The sequence below is a fragment of the Schistocerca nitens genome, chromosome 2 (genome assembly GCF_023898315.1).
Source record: "Schistocerca nitens isolate TAMUIC-IGC-003100 chromosome 2, iqSchNite1.1, whole genome shotgun sequence".
Lineage (NCBI taxonomy): Eukaryota > Metazoa > Arthropoda > Insecta > Orthoptera > Acrididae > Schistocerca > Schistocerca nitens.
In genome coordinates, this window is record NC_064615.1 from 1190424083 (window position 1) to 1190442653 (window position 18571).

General features: G+C 43.4%; 1 protein-coding gene across 1 annotated transcript in view; it reads right to left on the reverse strand.

Moving 5' to 3' along the window:
- Positions 1–18571, reverse strand: part of LOC126237533 (zinc finger protein 879-like) — a 388958-nt gene that overhangs the window by 23773 nt on the left and 346614 nt on the right. The gene's annotated exons all lie outside the window — the stretch shown is intronic.

Here is an 18571-nt window from a genome sequence, read left to right on the forward strand (position 1 = left end):
CCACATTCAAAGATTAAATGGAAAAATATTGTCATCTAGTTCGCGTATTTAGAAATAAACATAAGAATTTTCGCGCCATATTTTTTCGTATTGAAGTTCACAGCCAGGCCACAAGTAGCGCTGGTGTCGTTCTGTGTTTCCGTATAACAACGTGGTCTTTGCACTTCTACTATGTTGCTGTTCTGTGGACTAGCCCCCTCCCCACTACAACTAAGACAACTCTGTGCAAGCGTGAATCTGGCAGCTAGGGCGCGCGAGAAAAATTTTTCTCGTTTGCATCTGGCTGCTTGCTGCTACTACCGATACAGCTAACAGCCAAACTTCAAGTAGCGGGAAGAAGGGAGAATGTACTGCTTATACGCGAGTCAAATGCGCATGCGCAATAGACCGCTGGCAACTGGTCAAACAAACCTAATGTGAACAGTTGTGACGTCATGCTCATAGCAAGCAGTTTATTGTTACGAAGAATTACAGTCTGCGCCCTACGGCCTTTGACATATTTTTGCTATTTGCAGACGCTTGTGCGTGCACAGTGTTTGTTGCTGTAAATTGCACATTTCCTTTGCCACTAAAGTTTTATTTTTTTCCCTCTCGTTTATATTTTATTGCTGCAGTATCATTCTCCAGTAGCAGGATACAATTACATTCTTTGCTAGAGAATCAACTCTGCAATCAAAATTAGAAAAATTTAACTGAAAGATTAAACAATGAAAAATTTCCGGAATTCCGAAAAGTTCCCGGGTTTTTCCCGGTTTTCTCCCGGATGAAAAAATTCCCAAGTTTTTCTGGATTTCCCATTTGCCCCGGGTTGTATACACCCTGACAGTACATTCATAGTGGATATGGCCACTTTGGAGTGAAAAAGTGTATAGCTCACATGAATAAGTTTTATTATTTTAAGCGATTAGGACGTAAGGTAACTGCTACTATGAAAATGTGTGAAATCTGTCAGAAAGCTAAGGAGAATAATACCCATGTAAAGCATAAGACGTGTCCGATTATTCCTAAAGCATTACATCTACATCTACATTTACATCTACATTTATACTCCGCAAGCCACCCAACGGTGTGTGGCGGAGGGCACTTTACGTGCCACTGTCATTACCTCCCTTTCCTGTTCCAGTCGCGTATGGTTCGCGGGAAGAACGACTGTCTGAAAGCCTCCGTGCACGCTCTAATCTCTCTAATTTTACATTCGTGATCTCCTCGGGAGGTATAAGTAGGGGGAAGCAATATATTTGATACCTCATCCAGAAACGCACCCTCTCGAAACCTGGCGAGCAAGCTACACCGCGATGCAGAGCGCCTCTCTTGCAGAGTCTGCCACTTGAGTGTATTAAACATCTCCGTAACGCTATCACGGTTACCAAATAACCCTGTGACGAAACGCGCCACTCTTCTTTGGATCTACTGCATGACCTCACAGCTACCAATTTTTTTGGACCCATACCCAAGGGAGGCGGGGCTTATATATTAGTACTTATAGAATGTTGGTCAAAATATGTAAGACTGTATCCTATTAAGAAGGCTAATGCGCAAACCCTGATCAAGTGTTTGCAAGAATATTTCATAGCTACAAGTAAACCGAGGTGTTTTCTTTCTGATAATGGACATCGGTTTACTAGCCATGAAGCTAAGGAATTTTTAGCCTGGGAAAATATACGACACATTTTAATATCCAACTATAATCCATCTTCGAACCCGTGTAAAAGAGTAATGAAAGAGATTGGTAGGTTGTGCCACACTTACTGCCACTACACTCATACCTCATGGGCGGAAAGAATTAAAGATTTTGAGCTTATTCTAAACAAACTACTGCATTTGTCTACAGGAATGGCGCCTGTAGAAGCCATTGACAAGCCATTTATAGGAAAACCTCTAATTAAGTATTTTACGTGGCCGGAGGAAAAAGCTACTGATCACCAAGCATAGGCACAGACACGACCTACGCACCACACCCTTCATACAGCCCACGCAAACAAGTGTGACTGGTTCATCATTTGCTGTTCCATTGGAGTTGCTATGATCTTCTCTTCAGGGACTTCAAAGGTGACGGCGAGAATGTCCGTTCTGCAGGAGACGCCGAACATCATACCTCCTCTGGTTTCTCGCTTAAGTACCAGCGAAGTGGGGATCTTGGGGAAGGGGGGTGGGAATGGTTTCCTGTCTTTGGGGCTGTCTTCTTTCTTTCTTTGATCTTAGCAACCAATTCTTTTATTTCCTTTCTTACTTCTCTTAAGAGTACCAATCTATCTTTCCCTCTGTCCACATTCATATACTTCTATCGCTGAAGTCCTTCCCTTTTCCGTGATTTCTATAAATCTTCAACTAGGAACCTTAGTGGGCCGAAGAATCAGGACACACGATCATACTTCCACACTCTAACAATTAAATACAAAGACGCAGACAAGTAATACACAGGGAGATGTAACAACCGTCACAGATAAGGGGGGAAGTAGCGCTCAGGAAGGGCTTGAGCACATGTGCTAAGTAATGATGGTTGCACATCTCAAGTGAAATGGTACAGTAAGCTTAAGCTAAAGGAACAAGGGGGGACAAAGTGTACATCCACCTGTGTTCATAGCTATAGTAGTATAAGGTAATATGAATGGACATAAAAAGAAATAGATATTAAGCCAGAGGTGTCAAGTCAAATAAGCTAAAGGAACAAGCGGGGACGAAGCGTATATCCACCTGTGATCATAGCTATAGTAGTAGAAAGTAATATGAATGGTGATAAAAAAGAAACAGATATTAAGCCAGAGGTGTCGAGTCAAATACATTTCTGATGAATAATAGGATTGTGCAGACCGAATAGCCCGATGAAAAGAAATAAAGTTACAACCACGGACGAAACATATTTAGTTATTAAGGCTATATAAGTGAGCTGTAAGCAATGAACAAATGAAGAATTTAAGCAGGTAGGCTGAAGGACTCAGGAGGAGGAAAGGAGGTGGACAGAAATTTTACCAGGAAATTTTAAATAAAACAGTGTGCAGAGGAGTATGAAAGAGGCAAGACTAGGAATCATTGTTAGAGAAGATAGGGAGGGCGCATCTGATATAGATGAAATGAGAGAAAGAGAGGCAGGTAGGCACACACAGAGGAGGCTGACCTATACTGTGTGGGCAGGGGCACCAAGAAGGGGACTGACCTGTACCATAGTTTAGTATAAATGGAAGGGGCGTACCTACCCAAGGATGAGGAAGAAGAAAACCCCCAGTACAACTAATTTTTTTCTGACCCAAAAAACCGGTGGTTATCATTGCAACAGCTTCTTAAAAAAAAAAAGTAAAGACTCTACTCAGAATAACGCCTGAACTTCGAAACTGGCTAAGGGGAGGGATTTATTTTTGCTCAATCCTGGAAGCAAGAGTAGATAAATCTATTGGAAATAGCTAATACTTGTTGTACTATTAGTTTATCATACTACTATGTCGATGAAAGATATTACCAACAGCTTAATGAAATACCGGAGATGGAAGAGAGTTTTTGTACCTAATGTTTTTATGTAGTACAAAGTAACACGATAAGTTTTAAGAAAAAAAATTATTAAAATATATGTTGTGTGCAAAATAATGAGTGTTCGAGCTAAGGTGAGGGATATGTAGTGCCCCCAGAATTTTTCAAAAGTCTGGAGAAACTTGTGTTCCAGCCGTTTTGAACACACATTATTTTAAAGCACGGTGTAAGGATGAGCATGGGATACTGCACCCATTTATTGTTTGTGCAGGCGAAACTGGAAGGGAGATAATTCATCGGTGCTGGCCAGTGTTCAGCGCAAACTGCCAAGAATAAGCAAATACAGCCCGGAAGCTCTGTGGCCGGCTGCAAATAGTAATGTAGCATTGTATTGTTAAAAAACAAAGGGAGAGACTCGAAACAGTTATTAGATGTTGAACTGCTGTTGAGAGTACGTGAACTGGACGTGGATAGTCAGCCACAATAAAAGCTTATGTATTAATTGTGTTCAAAAATGTGTAATTAACTGATTCTGGGTGCACAGTAATGTGTGGGATTATGTCATATAGTTTAGTTGTTTTTTTTTTTTGTACAAAGTGGAAATAAATATGTTCTGGTGCATTGAACGATATTCCAAGAGGAGCGTATTTTTTAAATAAGAAGAGAGAGAGAGTGAAAATTTCCTGTTCCCCCCCATGAACCATGGACCTTGCCGTGGGTGGGGAGGCTTGCGTGCCTCAGCGATACAGATGGCCGTACCGTAGTTGCAACCACAACGGAGGGGTATCTGTTGAGAGGCCAGACAAACATGTGGTTTCCGAAGAGGGGCAGCAGCCTTTTCAGTAGTTGCAGGGGCAACAGTCTGGATGATTGACTGATCTGGCCTTGTAACATTAACCAAAACGGCCTTGCTGTGCTGGTACTGCGAACGGCTGAAAGCAAGGGGAAACTACAGCCGTAATTTTTCCCGAGGACATGCAGCTTTACTGTATGATTAAATGATGATGGCGTCCTCTTGGGTAAAATATTCCGGAGGTAAAATAGTCCCCCATTCGGATCTCGGGGCGGGGACTACTCAAGAGGACGTCGTTATCAGGAGAAAGAAAACTGACGTTCTACGGATCGGAGCGTGGAATGTCAGATCCCTTAATCGAGCAGGTAGGTTAGAAAATTTAAAAAGGGAAATGGATAGGTTAAAGTTAGATATAGTGGGAATTAGTGAAGTTCGGTGGCAGGAGGAACAAGACTTCTGGTTAGGTGATTACAGGGTTATAAATACAAAATCAAATTGGGGTAATGCAGGAGTAGGTTTAATAATGAATAAAAAACTAGGAGTGCGGGTTAGCTACTACAAACAGCATAGTGAACGCATTATTGTGGGCAAGATAGACACAAAGCCCATGCCTACTACAGTAGTACAAGTTCATATGCCAACTAGCTCTGCAGATGATGAAGAAATTGATGAAATGTATGACGAGATAAAAGAAATTATTCAGGTAGTGAAGGGAGACGAAAATTTAATAGTCATGGGTGACTGGAATTCGTCAGTAGGAAAAGAGAGAGAAGGAAACGTAGTAGGTGAGTATGGATTGGGGGGAAGAAATGAAAGAGGAAGCCCCCTTGTAGAATTTTGCACAAAGCATAACCTAATCATAGCTAACACTTGGTTCAAGAATCATAACAGAAGGTTGTATACCTGGAAGAATCCTGGAGACTCTAAAAGGTATCAGATAGATTATATAATGGTAAGACAGAGATTTAGGAATCAGGTTTTAAATTGTAAGACATTCCAGGGGCAGATGTGGATTCTGACCACAATCTATTGGTTATGATCTGCAGATTGAAACTGAAGAAACTGCAAGAAGGTGGGAATTTAAGGATATGGGACCTGGATAAACTGAAAGAACGAGAGGTTGTAGAGAGTTTCAGGGAGAGCATAAGGGAACAATTGACAGGAATGGGGGAAAGAAATACAGTAGAAGAAGAATGGGTAGCTCTGAGGGATGAAGTAGTGAAGGCAGCAGAGGATCAAGTAGGTAAAAAGACGAGGGCTAATAGAAATCCTTGGGTAACAGAAGAAATATTGAATTTAACTGATGAAAGGAGAAAATATAAAAATGCAGTAAATGAAGCAGGCAAAAAGGAATACAAACGTCTCAAAAATGAAATCGACAGGAAGTGCAAAATGGCTAAGCAGCGATGGCTAGAGGACAAATGTAAGGATGTAGAGGCTTGTCTCACTAGGGGTAAGATAGATACTGCCTACAGGAAAATTAAAGAGACCTTTGGAGAGAAGAGAACCACTTGTATGAATATCAAGAGCTCAGATGGCAACCCAGTTCTAAGCAAAGAAGGGAAGGCAGAAAGGTGGAAGGAGTATATAGAGGGTTTATACAAGGGCGAAGTACTTGAGGACAATATTATTGTTGTGTTGGCAGAAGAGCCAACACCGTGTTGCTAGAGGAGGCCGAAATGCACGCGTTTAAGCTCACGCAGACTGACGTGAGTTCTGGAACAATTAAAGGAGTTGAGTCAAATAAAGTACGAAGCTCTTGGAATACTTAACTTTAATCCACAATTGGAGAACATCGCTCTTGATGATACATAATTGCAATCTCAATATAAACTGGTAATGGCACCTTGCTAGGTCCTAGCAAATGACGTAGCTGAAGGCTATGCTAACTATTGTCTCGGCAAATGAGAGCGTATTTGTCATTGATCCATCTCTGGCAAAGTCTGCTGAACAACTGGGGCGAGTGCTAGGAAATCTCTCTAGACCTGCCGTGTGGCGGAGCTCGGTCTGGAATCACTGACAGTGGCGACACGCGGGTCCGACATATACTAATGGACCGCGGCCGATTTAAAGGCTACCACCTAGCAAGTGTGGTGTCTGGCGGTGACACCACATTTATGGAAATGGAAGAAGATGTAGATGAAGACGAAATTGGAGATAAGACACTGCGTGAAGAGTTTGACAGAGCACTGAAAGACCTGAGTCGAAACAAGGCCCCAGGAGTAGACAACATTCCATTAGAACTACTGATGGCCTTGGGAGAGCCAGTCATGACAAAACTCTTACCACCTGGTGAGCAAGATGTATGAGACAGGCAAAATACCCTGAGACTTCAAGAAGAATATAGTAATTCCAATCCCAAAGAAAGCAGGTGTTGACAGATGTGAAAATTACCGAACTATCAGTTTAATAAGTCACAGCTGCAAAATACTAACGCGAATTCTTTATAGACGAATGGAAAAACTGGTAGTAGCCGACCTCGGGGAAGATCAGTTTGGATTCCATAGAAATGTTGGAACACGTGAGGCAATACTAACCTTACGACTTATCTTAGAAGCTAAATTAAGAAAAGTCAAACCTATGTTTCTACCATTTGCAGACTTAGAGAAAGCTTTTGACAATATTAACTGGAATACTCTCTTTCAAATTCTGAAGGTGGCAGGGGTAAAATACAGGGAGCGAAAGGCTATTTACAATTTGTACAGAAACCAGATGGCAGTTGTAAGAGTTGAGGGGCATGAAATGGAAGCAGTGGTTGGGAAAGGAGTGAGACAGGGTTGTAGCCTCTCCCCGATGTTATTCAATCTGTATATTGAGCGAGCAGTAAAGGAAAGAAAAGAAAAATTCGGAGTAGTCATTAAAATTCATGGAGAAGAAGTAAAAACTTTGAGGTTCGCCGATGACATTGTAATTCTGTCAGAGACAGCAAAGGACTTGGAAGAGCAGTTGAACGGAATGGACAGTGTCTTGAAAGGAGGATATAAGATGAACATCAACAAAAGCAAAACGAGGATAATGGAATGTAGTCAAATTAAATCGGGTGATGCTGAGGGGATTAGATTAGGAAATGAGACACTTAAAGTAGTAAAGGAGTTTTGCTACTGAGGGAGTAAAATAACTGATGATGGTTGAAGTAGAGAGGATATAATATGTAGACTGGCAATGGCAAGGAAATCGTTTCTGAAGAAGAGAAATTTGTTAACATCGAGTATAGATATAAGTGTCAGGAAGTCGTTTCTGAGAGTGAAACTTCCTGGCAGATTAAAACTGTGTGCCCGACCGAGACTCGAACTCGGGACCTTTGCCTTTCGCGGGCAAGTGCTCTACCAACTGAGCTACCGAAGCACGACTCACGCCCGGTACTCACAGCTTTACTTCTGCCAGTACTTCGTCTCCTACCTTCCAAACTTTACAGAAGCTCTCCTGCGAACCTTGCAGAACTAGCACTCCTGAAAGAAAGGATATTGCGGAGACATGGCTTAGCCACAGCCTGGGGGATGTTTCCAGAATGAGATTTTCACTCTGCAGCGGAGTGTGCGCTGATATGAAACTTCCTGGCAGATTAAAACTGTGTGCCCGACCGAGACTCGAACTCGGGACCTTTGCCTTTCGCGGGCAAGTGCTCTACCAACTGAGCTACCGAAGCACGACTCACACCTGGTACTCACAGCTTTACTTCTGCCAGTACCTCGTCTCCTACCTTCAGAACTTTACAGAAGCTCTCCTGCGAACCTTGCAGAACTAGCACTCCTGAAAGAAAGGATATTGCGGAGACATGGCTTAGCCACAGCCTGGGGGATGTTTCCAGAATGAGATTTTCACTCTGCAGCGGAGTGTGCGCTGATATGAAACTTCCTGGCAGATTAAAACTGTGTGCCCGACCGAGACTCGAACTCGGGACCTTTGCCTTTCGCGGGCAAGTGCTCTACCAACTGAGCTACCGAAGCACGACTCACGCCCGGTACTCACAGCTTTACTTCTGCCAGCACCTCGTCTCCTACCTTCCAAACTTTACAGAAGCTCTCCTGCTAAGCCATGTCTCCGCAATATCCTTTCTTTCAGGAGTGCTAGTTCTGCAAGGTTCGCAGGAGAGCTTCTGTAAAGTTTGGAAGGTAGGAGACGAGGTACTGGCAGAAGTAAAGCTGTGAGTACCGGGCGTGAGTCGTGCTTCGGTAGCTCAGTTGGTAGAGCACTTGCCCGCGAAAGGCAAAGGTCCCGAGTTCGAGTCTCGGTCGGGCACACAGTTTTAATCTGCCAGGAAGTTTCATATCAGCACACACTCCGCTGCAGAGTGAAAATCTCATTCTGGAAACATCCCCCAGGCTGCGGCTAAGCCATGTCTCCGCAATATCCTTTCTTTCAGGAGTGCTAGTTCTGCAAGGTTCGCAGGAGAGCTTCTGTAAAGTTTGGAAGGTAGGAGACGAGGTACTGGCAGAAGTAAAGCTGTGAGTACCGGGCGTGAGTCGTGCTTCGGTAGCTCAGTTGGTAGAGCACTTGCCCGCGAAAGGCAAAGGTCCCGAGTTCGAGTCTCGGTCGGGCACACAGTTTTAATCTGCCAGGAAGTTTCATATCAGCGCACACTCCGCTGCAGAGTGAAAATCTCATTCTGGAAACATCCCCCAGGCTGCGGCTAAGCCATGTCTCCGCAATATCCTTTCTTTCAGGAGTGCTAGTTCTGCAAGGTTCGCAGGAGAGCTTCTGTAAAGTTTGGAAGGTAGGAGACGAGGTACTGGCAGAAGTAAAGCTGTGAGTACCGGGCGTGAGTCGTGCTTCGGTAGCTCAGTTGGTAGAGCACTTGCCCGCGAAAGGCAAAGGTCCCGAGTTCGAGTCTCGGTCGGGCACACAGTTTTAATCTGCCAGGAAGTTTCATATCAGCGCACACTCCGCTGCAGAGTGAAAATCTCATTCTGGAAACATCCCCCAGGCTGTGGCTAAGCCATGTCTCCGCAATATCCTTTCTTTCAGGAGTGCTAGTTCTGCAAGGTTCGCAGGAGAGCTTCTGTAAAGTTTGGAAGGTAGGAGACGAGGTACTGGCAGAAGTAAAGCTGTGAGTACCGGGCGTGAGTCGTGCTTCGGTAGCTCAGTTGGTAGAGCACTTGCCCGCGAAAGGCAAAGGTCCCGAGTTCGAGTCTCGGTCGGGCACACAGTTTTAATCTGCCAGGAAGTTTCATATCAGCACACACTCCGCTGCAGAGTGAAAATCTCATTCTGGAAACATCCCCCAGGCTGCGGCTAAGCCATGTCTCCGCAATATCCTTTCTTTCAGGAGTGCTAGTTCTGCAAGGTTCGCAGGAGAGCTTCTGTAAAGTTTGGAAGGTAGGAGACGAGGTACTGGCAGAAGTAAAGCTGTGAGTACCGGGCGTGAGTCGTGCTTCGGTAGCTCAGTTGGTAGAGCACTTGCCCGCGAAAGGCAAAGGTCCCGAGTTCGAGTCTCGGTCGGGCACACAGTTTTAATCTGCCAGGAAGTTTCATATCAGCGCACACTCCGCTGCAGAGTGAAAATCTCATTCTGGAAACATCCCCCAGGCTGCGGCTAAGCCATGTCTCCGCAATATCCTTTCTTTCAGGAGTGCTAGTTCTGCAAGGTTCGCAGGAGAGCTTCTGTAAAGTTTGGAAGGTAGGAGACGAGGTACTGGCAGAAGTAAAGCTGTGAGTACCGGGCGTGAGTCGTGCTTCGGTAGCTCAGTTGGTAGAGCACTTGCCCGCGAAAGGCAAAGGTCCCGAGTTCGAGTCTCGGTCGGGCACACAGTTTTAATCTGCCAGGAAGTTTCATATCAGCGCACACTCCGCTGCAGAGTGAAAATCTCATTCTGGAAACATCCCCCAGGCTGTGGCTAAGCCATGTCTCCGCAATATCCTTTCTTTCAGGAGTGCTAGTTCTGCAAGGTTCGCAGGAGAGCTTCTGTAAAGTTTGGAAGGTAGGAGACGAGGTACTGGCAGAAGTAAAGCTGTGAGTACCGGGCGTGAGTCGTGCTTCGGTAGCTCAGTTGGTAGAGCACTTGCCCGCGAAAGGCAAAGGTCCCGAGTTCGAGTCTCGGTCGGGCACACAGTTTTAATCTGCCAGGAAGTTTCATATCAGCGCACACTCCGCTGCAGAGTGAAAATCTCATTCTGGAAACATCCCCCAGGCTGTGGCTAAGCCATGTCTCCGCAATATCCTTTCTTTCAGGAGTGCTAGTTCTGCAAGGTTCGCAAGAGAGCTTCTGTAAAGTTTGGAAGGTAGGAGACGAGGTACTGGCAGAAGTAAAGCTGTGAGTACCGGGCGTGAGTCGTGCTTCGGTAGCTCAGTTGGTAGAGCACTTGCCCGCGAAAGGCAAAGGTCCCGAGTTCGAGTCTCGGTCGGGCACACAGTTTTAATCTGCCAGGAAGTTTCATATCAGCGCACACTCCGCTGCAGAGTGAAAATCTCATTCTGGAAACATCCCCCAGGCTGTGGCTAAGCCATGTCTCCGCAATATCCCTTCTTTCAGGAGTGCTAGTTCTGCAAGGTTCGCAGGAGAGCTTCTGTAAAGTTTGGAAGGTAGGAGACGAGGTACTGGCAGAAGTAAAGCTGTGAGTACCGGGCGTGAGTCGTGCTTCGGTAGCTCAGTTGGTAGAGCACTTGCCCGCGAAAGGCCAAGGTCCCGAGTTCGAGTCTCGGTCGGGCACACAGTTTTAATCTGCCAGGAATTTTCATATCAGCGCACACTCCGCTTTAGAGTGAAAATCTCATTCTGTTTCTGAAAGTATTTGTATGGAGTGTAGCCATGTATGGAAGTGAAACATGGACGATAACTAGTGTGGACAAGAAGAGAATAGAAGCTTTCGAAATGTGGTGCTACAAAAGAATGCTGAAGATAAGGTGGGTAGATCATGTAACTAATGAGGAGGTATTGAATAGGATTGGGGAGAAGAGAAGTTTGTGGCACAACTTGACTAGAAGAAGGGATCGGTTGGTAGGACATGTTTTGAGGCATCAAGGGATCACAAATTTAGCATTGGAGGGCAGCGTGGAGGGTAAAAATCGTAGAGGGAGACCAAGAGATGAATACACTAAGCAGATTCAGAAGGATGTAGGTTGCAGTAGGTACTGGGAGATGAAGAAGCTTGCACAGGATAGAGTAGCATGGAGAGCTGCATCAAGCCAGTCTCAGGACTGAGGACCGCAACAACAACAACAACAGCAGTGAAATCTTCAGAGAAGTGTCAGGTGCTAGCAGAAGACGTCAGCACTGCAAGAAAGCAGAACCAGCATTCTTCAACATGTAAGTCAACGAGAACGCTTAAGCTGTATAGAGAGTGCTTAACATTACACCGGACCACCGAACTAAGTCTCTGTCTTACCATTTATAATCTATCTGAAATCTTCCAGTGTCTCCAGGCCTCTTACATGTATACAACCTTCTTTCATGATTCTTAAACCAAGTATTAGCTATGATTAAGTTATGCTCTGTGCAAAATTCTACCAGGCGGCTTCCTCTTTCATTCCATACCCCCAATTCATATTCACCTACTACTTTTCCTTCTCTTCCTTCTCCTACTATCGAATTCCAGTCATCCAGGACTATTAAATTTTCATCTCCCTTCACTATCTGAATAATTTCTTTAATCTCATCATACATTTCATCTATCTCTTTGTCATCTGCAGAGCTAGTTGGCATATGAACTTGTACTACTGTCGTAGGCGTGGGGTTGGGTCGTTTCGAGAAGGAGGCCAGACAGCGAGGTCATCGGTCTCATCTGAGTGGGGATGGATGTCGGCCGTGCCCTTTGAAAGGAACCATCCGGGCATTTGCCTGGATCGATTTAGGGAAATCACGGAAAACCTAAATCAGAACGGCCGGATGCGGGATTGAACCGTCGTCCTCCCGAATACGAGTCCAGTGTCTAACCACTGGCCACCTCACTCGGTGGTAGTGTAGGGAAGCAGCCTACTCACGCCGTAGTAAATTCACATCAGTCTTTCTATTGTGTGCCAGCCAGTCCGCTGTAACTAGCTCTGACGTCATAAATGTTGTGCAATACTTTAAAAATCAAGCAAATAACCTAAAACATTTCTAGCATGTCAGGAGTAATACTAAATTAATGTGTGTTGAATATCAGTTCGATAACTTTAGCCATTTTCGAAATTTGGACGTTTTTCTGTAAAAATCATTGGCGCAACAGAAACGAGCTAGAAAGTTAAAAATTTATATTTAGATTCATCTTTCATAATAATTTAATTAAAACAGTACTTTGGATTACACAAATTAAAATTTTAGTGAAAATTCATGATTTTCTGGTTTTCGTCTTAAAACTTAAGGAAGCAAGATAGATTAAGTAGGCTAATAAATAAGGCTAGGAAGTTTATATTTAAGTAGGTTAGAGATCCGCTATAATTATGAAGATGTGAAAAGTTTCATTTGAATACCTACAAAACTATAGCAATAGCGTATCTCCAAAGGGCCAGTTCGGAGCTCGTCTACTGCGTGCAGTGTAATTAAATTAATTCTCTCGCCCAAAATATTTAACTTAGCCACGTCAAAATTTTATTATGATTATTTACCTGTGTGCTGAATGCACATTTAAATTAAGAGCTTCCTCGGCCATCAGCAAGAGAAGCTATGATTTATTCGGTAACTTAAAGTGTTGCATTACTAGCCCAGCGGCTAGTCGGGAGAGCCGATTTGATCAGGCGTTCCCTTAGCCGTCCGCACCGCGGCTTTATATATAAGAACGCTGCGAGAAGAAGCAAGGCCCCAGTTCTCTCCAGACGCTGAACAGCACGCCATCTGTGTCGGGAGTCGCGTCGCGTCGATATCATTGCTACAAACAGCCTCGGATGCGTATTAAGTTACTCGAGATACGCGTAACCATGAAATCATTTTCAAGTGAAGTGTTAATTATGGGATGATTTTCATTATCTAGCTTCAGTTTGCATATTGTCGTATTTTCACGTGCCGCCGCGGGACAAACATTCTACCATTATTCAGCGTGGCGTTTGATGAACCTAATCATCAAATTATGGCGAGCATTCATTTAAATATTCAATTTGGACAATTATAGTTGCATCAGCGCATTAGACTCTGAACTGCTCTGTTAGTTAGGTTGTGTGGATTCTTTTGTTTTTCATCTGTGACTTTCAGAATATACTCAACTATTTTAGAAAATCGTTTTTGATTGTAAATCCCGGACAATCTCCTAATTCCTCAGAGCTATAAGCTGTAACTATAAGTGTATTCTCAGATGAAGTGGGCACTAGGAATTCTAATTACAGGCTTCACGTTTTGCTAATCACTTTCTGGTAGCCAATATTGTAGTTAGAGAGCCAGTGTTGAGAACGGCAAACAACAGCAAAAATAATAGGAACATTTTTAAGAACAATAATTTCAACCGCCGCCGCACATATGGTTAATCGGCCGGGAAGTGTTTCTACATTCTACAAATATTTATATAACAGCAACATATTTTCCCTACCCGCCGCCCCACAGTAGGTCTGGGCTTCTTGTCTATCTTTGCTACAATAATGCGTTCACTACACTGTTTGTAGTAGCTTACCTGCATTCTTATTTTTTTTATTCATTATTAAACCTACTCCTGCTGTACCCCTATTTGATTTTCTATTTATAACCCTGTCTTCACCTGACCGGAAGTCTTATTCCTCCTGTCATTGAACTTCGCTAATTCCTACTATATCTAACTTTAACATATCCATTTCGCTTTTTAAATTTTCTAACCTAACTACCCTATTAAGGGATCTGAGATTCCAAGCTCTGACCCATGGAATGCCAGTTTTGTTTCTCCTGATAACGATGTCCTCCTGAGTAGTAGAATGGGGGACTATCTTAACCTCCAGAATATTTTAGCCAAGAGGACACCGCTATCATTAAACCATACAGTAAAGCTGCTTGCCCTCTGGAAAAATTACAGCTGTAGTTTGCCCTTGCTTTCAGCTGTTCGCAGTACCAGCACAGCAAGGCCGTTTTGGTTAATGTTACAAGGCCAGATCAGTCAACCATCCACACTGTTGCCCCTCCAATTACTGAAAAGGCTGCTGCCCCTCTTCAGGAACTACACGTTTGTCTGCCCTCTCAACAGATAGCCCTCCGCCGTGGTTGCACCTACGGTACGGCTATCTGTATCGCTGAGGCACGCAAGCCTCCCCACCAAAGGCAAGGTGTCAGCCTGTAAGGTAACTAATTCTTCATCTTCCTCAAATGATTTCATAGATTGTCTTTCCACTCTGCTAATAATGGACACTTGGATGTCACTAAAATCGATTGGGTAACTTGAGCAAGACAACAGCAAAAGAGTCTGATAAACTTGAGAGCCTTATCCGTGAATGGTATTTACAACACAGTAATCAACTTTTCTAAAAATAAATTTGACAAAGGCACCATCTCAGTGCTGAGTACGGGACTGAATTTTGTTCCAGCTTCACAAACACTACCAGCTGCCGAGATTATAAACAGTGTGTAAAAAGCAGTGTGGCATTTTCCTCAGGAAGAACCACATGAGATAGGCTTAGGATTATAGCTAAGGTCGAGCATGCTCTCTGTAAAAAAAGAGCACAGAGGAAGACTTCTCGTGGCTTACTGCTTGCCTGATGTGAACGATGGTGCTGGATAGGCGGCACCAGTACGTGTCATTTCTGTGACGTCATTACGAACAATCTCATACTGTCCTTAGGGCATAAAAGTTGGAACTTCCCCAGTTCCACATAGAAAGAGCCCATGATGATGATGATGATGATGACAGATGCAGTCATCAAAAGCTTGGAATTTTATGTGAATTTTACCTAGCAAGTTTACTGATAACTTTTTATCTGAGGACTCTGCCACAGAAGACTTTGTAGCTAACTGTGTGCCCAGTTGGACAGCAGTGAGATTTTGGAGGAAAATGTAAGTACGTACTTAAAGGATAAGCTAATGGAAAATGGAGGTGATGTATTTGTAAAACAAGAAACAAATCAACCAAGATAAAAATTATATATGCATGTGAGGTTATTTGGGCAATACTCAGTACCAATGGTGGGCATAAAATTATAATTGGGTCCTCCTCCTGTCAAACAGACTCACCTCCTGCTAACTGAAAACTTTGTAGAAAACCTTAGTTTGCTTGTATGTAAGTTCCCTGAATGTACTGTAATCATCTGAGGGGACTTTTAATCATCCAACAATCAATTTGTGCAATTACAGATCGGATAGTGGTGTGTGTGACAAGGCAGCATATGAAGCATTACTAAATGCTTTCTGTGAAAACTTCCTAGAATGGGCCAGTTTGAAACCCCACCCATGATGGAAATATGTAGGATGAAACATGTTCAGTTCACTAGATAAAGAGGCAATAGTGTCATGTCTCAATGAGGAACTTCTAACTTTTAGCTCAGGGCAGGAGCATGCAGACGAACTATCTCTCATGTTTAAAAGAGTAGTTGACAATGCACTGAACAGATACGTACCCAGTATAATAGTTAATGATGGGTTGGACTCTCCATGGTATACAGTCACTGTAAGGAATCTTCTACGGAAATGGAAACTATTGCTGAGTAAGTATAAAACTAGATAGATAATAGAAAACTTAAAGCTACAATAAAACAAAGCATAAGGCAGCAACAGAGAGATGTTGCAAGAAATTTGTTTGGCTGTCAAGAGAACAATATGGAAAGCCTTCAATCACAAATACAGCAGAATATTGTCAAAAGACCTTCCACAAAACCCAAAGAAATTTCAGTTGAAAAACTTTCCCTCGATCCGTAATTAATGACCTTGGGGACTGTGTTTTAATACAATGTCTTCCACGATGAATTTGGCTACCTCAGATGCTTCGGTTGTTTTCATGGCTTTTGTAATGGCGAAGCATGTCAGATAATCAGTGCAAACAATAATCCATCTATTGCCACTAGCAGACGTTGGAAATCTTCCAAGGAGGTCTATCCCAACATGCTGGAAAGGTGTTTTGACTGGTGGAATTGGTATTAGTCAGCCATGTGGTTTCTGATGAACTGCCTTTCTCCTCTGGCACTCTCTAGAGTGCGACACATAGTGACGGACACTCCTAAATAAACCTGGCCAGAAAAATGTTTTGCAGATTCTATCGTAGGAATTTCTGTAGAACATCTAAACTCATGTGTTTAGGAATCACTGGTAGTCACCTCTTTCCAAACGGATCGAAGTTTTTCCTGCAAAGTAATCCATTAACTACCTTGACTTGTCCTTTCACATCCTCTGACCGATTTAAGGCAAGCATGTGGCATCCTTCTTCTACTCAGCAGATAGATCCTGGAGTGCAACGAGACAGTCACTATCTTCATCAAAGGTCTTGCAAAGGATTTCTTGAGAGACAGTCAGCATCTTCATGTTTTCTTCCACTTTTGTACACTATGGTAATGTCATACTCTTGAAGACGTAGTGCCCACCTGGCGAGTCATCCTGTTTGATCCTTAAGATCTGTCTGTCAGTCAACAAAGTGAATGATGGTCTGTAAAAACTGTGAATGGTCTTCCATAGAGATATTGTCGAAATTTGCACATGGCCCAGATCACAGGAAGACATTCTCTTTCTGTAGTTGAGTAGTATCTCTTGGCTTGTGTAAGTGTCCTAGAAGCATAGGCTATAACCTTCTCTTTTCCATGCAAAATTTGCACCAGAACAGCACCAATCCCATACCCACTGGCAACTGTGTGTACTTCTGTAGGTGCTCTCTCATCATACAGACCAAGTACAGGGTCAGTCGTCAGAGCGTTTCGCAGCACATTGAAAGAATCTTGTTGAGCACCGCCCCAGATAAATTTAGCATCAGCTTTTAACAACTCTTGGTGTGGCCTGGCTTTGACACACAAGTCTTTGATAAAACGACGGTAATAAGAACATAATCTGAGGAAACTCCTCAAATCTCTAATACTTTTACGAACAGGAAATTCCATTATAGTTCTCATCTTTTCTGGGTGTGGCCACACACCTTCATTTGATAGAAAGTGTCCAAGTATTTTGATTTCTTTTGCTCCAAGAGACAGTCTGCCTTGTTGGAGACACTTAAGAATGGCCCTCAGTCTTTTTATATGTTCATCAAACATGTCTGAGAACACTGTAATGTCATCTACATAACAAACACACATCGTCCACTTCAGGAGACATAGAAGAGTATCCATCATCTGTTCAAAAGTTGCTGGTGCATTACACAAACCAAACAGCATTACCTTACACTCATACAGGCCCTCAGGGGTGATGAATGCAGTTTTCTCACAATCAGCCTCATCTACTTCGATTTGCCAGTATCCCGAGTACATGTCCATGACTGAGAAAAACTTATCCCCCTTCAGACAATACGGTCTATCGTCAATTCGTGGAAGAGGGTAATCACCCTTTTTAGTTAACTTATTAAGCTTCCTGTAGTCGACACAAAAGTGTCAACTACTATCCTTCCTCCTGACAAGGAACACTGGTGACGACCCTGGGCTCTGCGAACCCTGAATGTTGTCATTATTCATCATTTTCTCTACCCCATTGCGAATTATTCCACATTCCATTGCTGACACACAGTATGCTCTCTGGCTTATTGGTTGATGGTTTCCAGTGCTTCACCATCGATTTGTCTAATTTGCTCTTCACGTGTGGATTGAAACATTCAGAGAACTCTTGAAGAATGGCAAGTTGTATCCTCTGTTGTTCCTTAGTGAGATCTGGTGATAGTCGAGCTAGAAGATCTTGTCTCATAGTCGTAGCACTAATTTCACCCACAGACTCGGCACGGGAGGTTTCTATGACGCTCAGATGTTCTTCAATTAACAGCTCAGCATTTGCTACGCACATGCTTCTTGGAAGAATCTGCGGTTCTCAGGGACAGTTAACTATCCACAATTCATAGAATCCATTCTTAAACGAGACGACAGAGGCAGGGATGACCAAGTTATTCTTCAGTGGTATGCTTCTCTTACATTCCACTACAAGATCCATGGTCTGATGCATGGTATGACACGTGACAGTTACCTTTCCAGCACTGAGAGCAGGAATGATCACTTCATCCAGCACACAGTCTCCACACACTTGGGTGCACATCTTCCTTTCCACAGTATCTCATCTTGTCTAGCATAATCTTCGAGTGACCACAATCTATAATTACCCGAGAAGCTTTCAAAAAGTCACATCCGAGAATGATGTCATGGCTGCACTCTTGTAAGATGATGAATTCTAAGGGCTGTATATGGCCACTTATACCCACATGAATGGTACATCTTCCTGTAGGTTTTACATATTTCCCATAAGCCACCTTCAGCAGAGATGTTTTGTTGTCGATGAATACGGCTTTCTGCAACTGGTGACAGTAATTCTCCGAAATGACTGAATATGATGCTTCAGA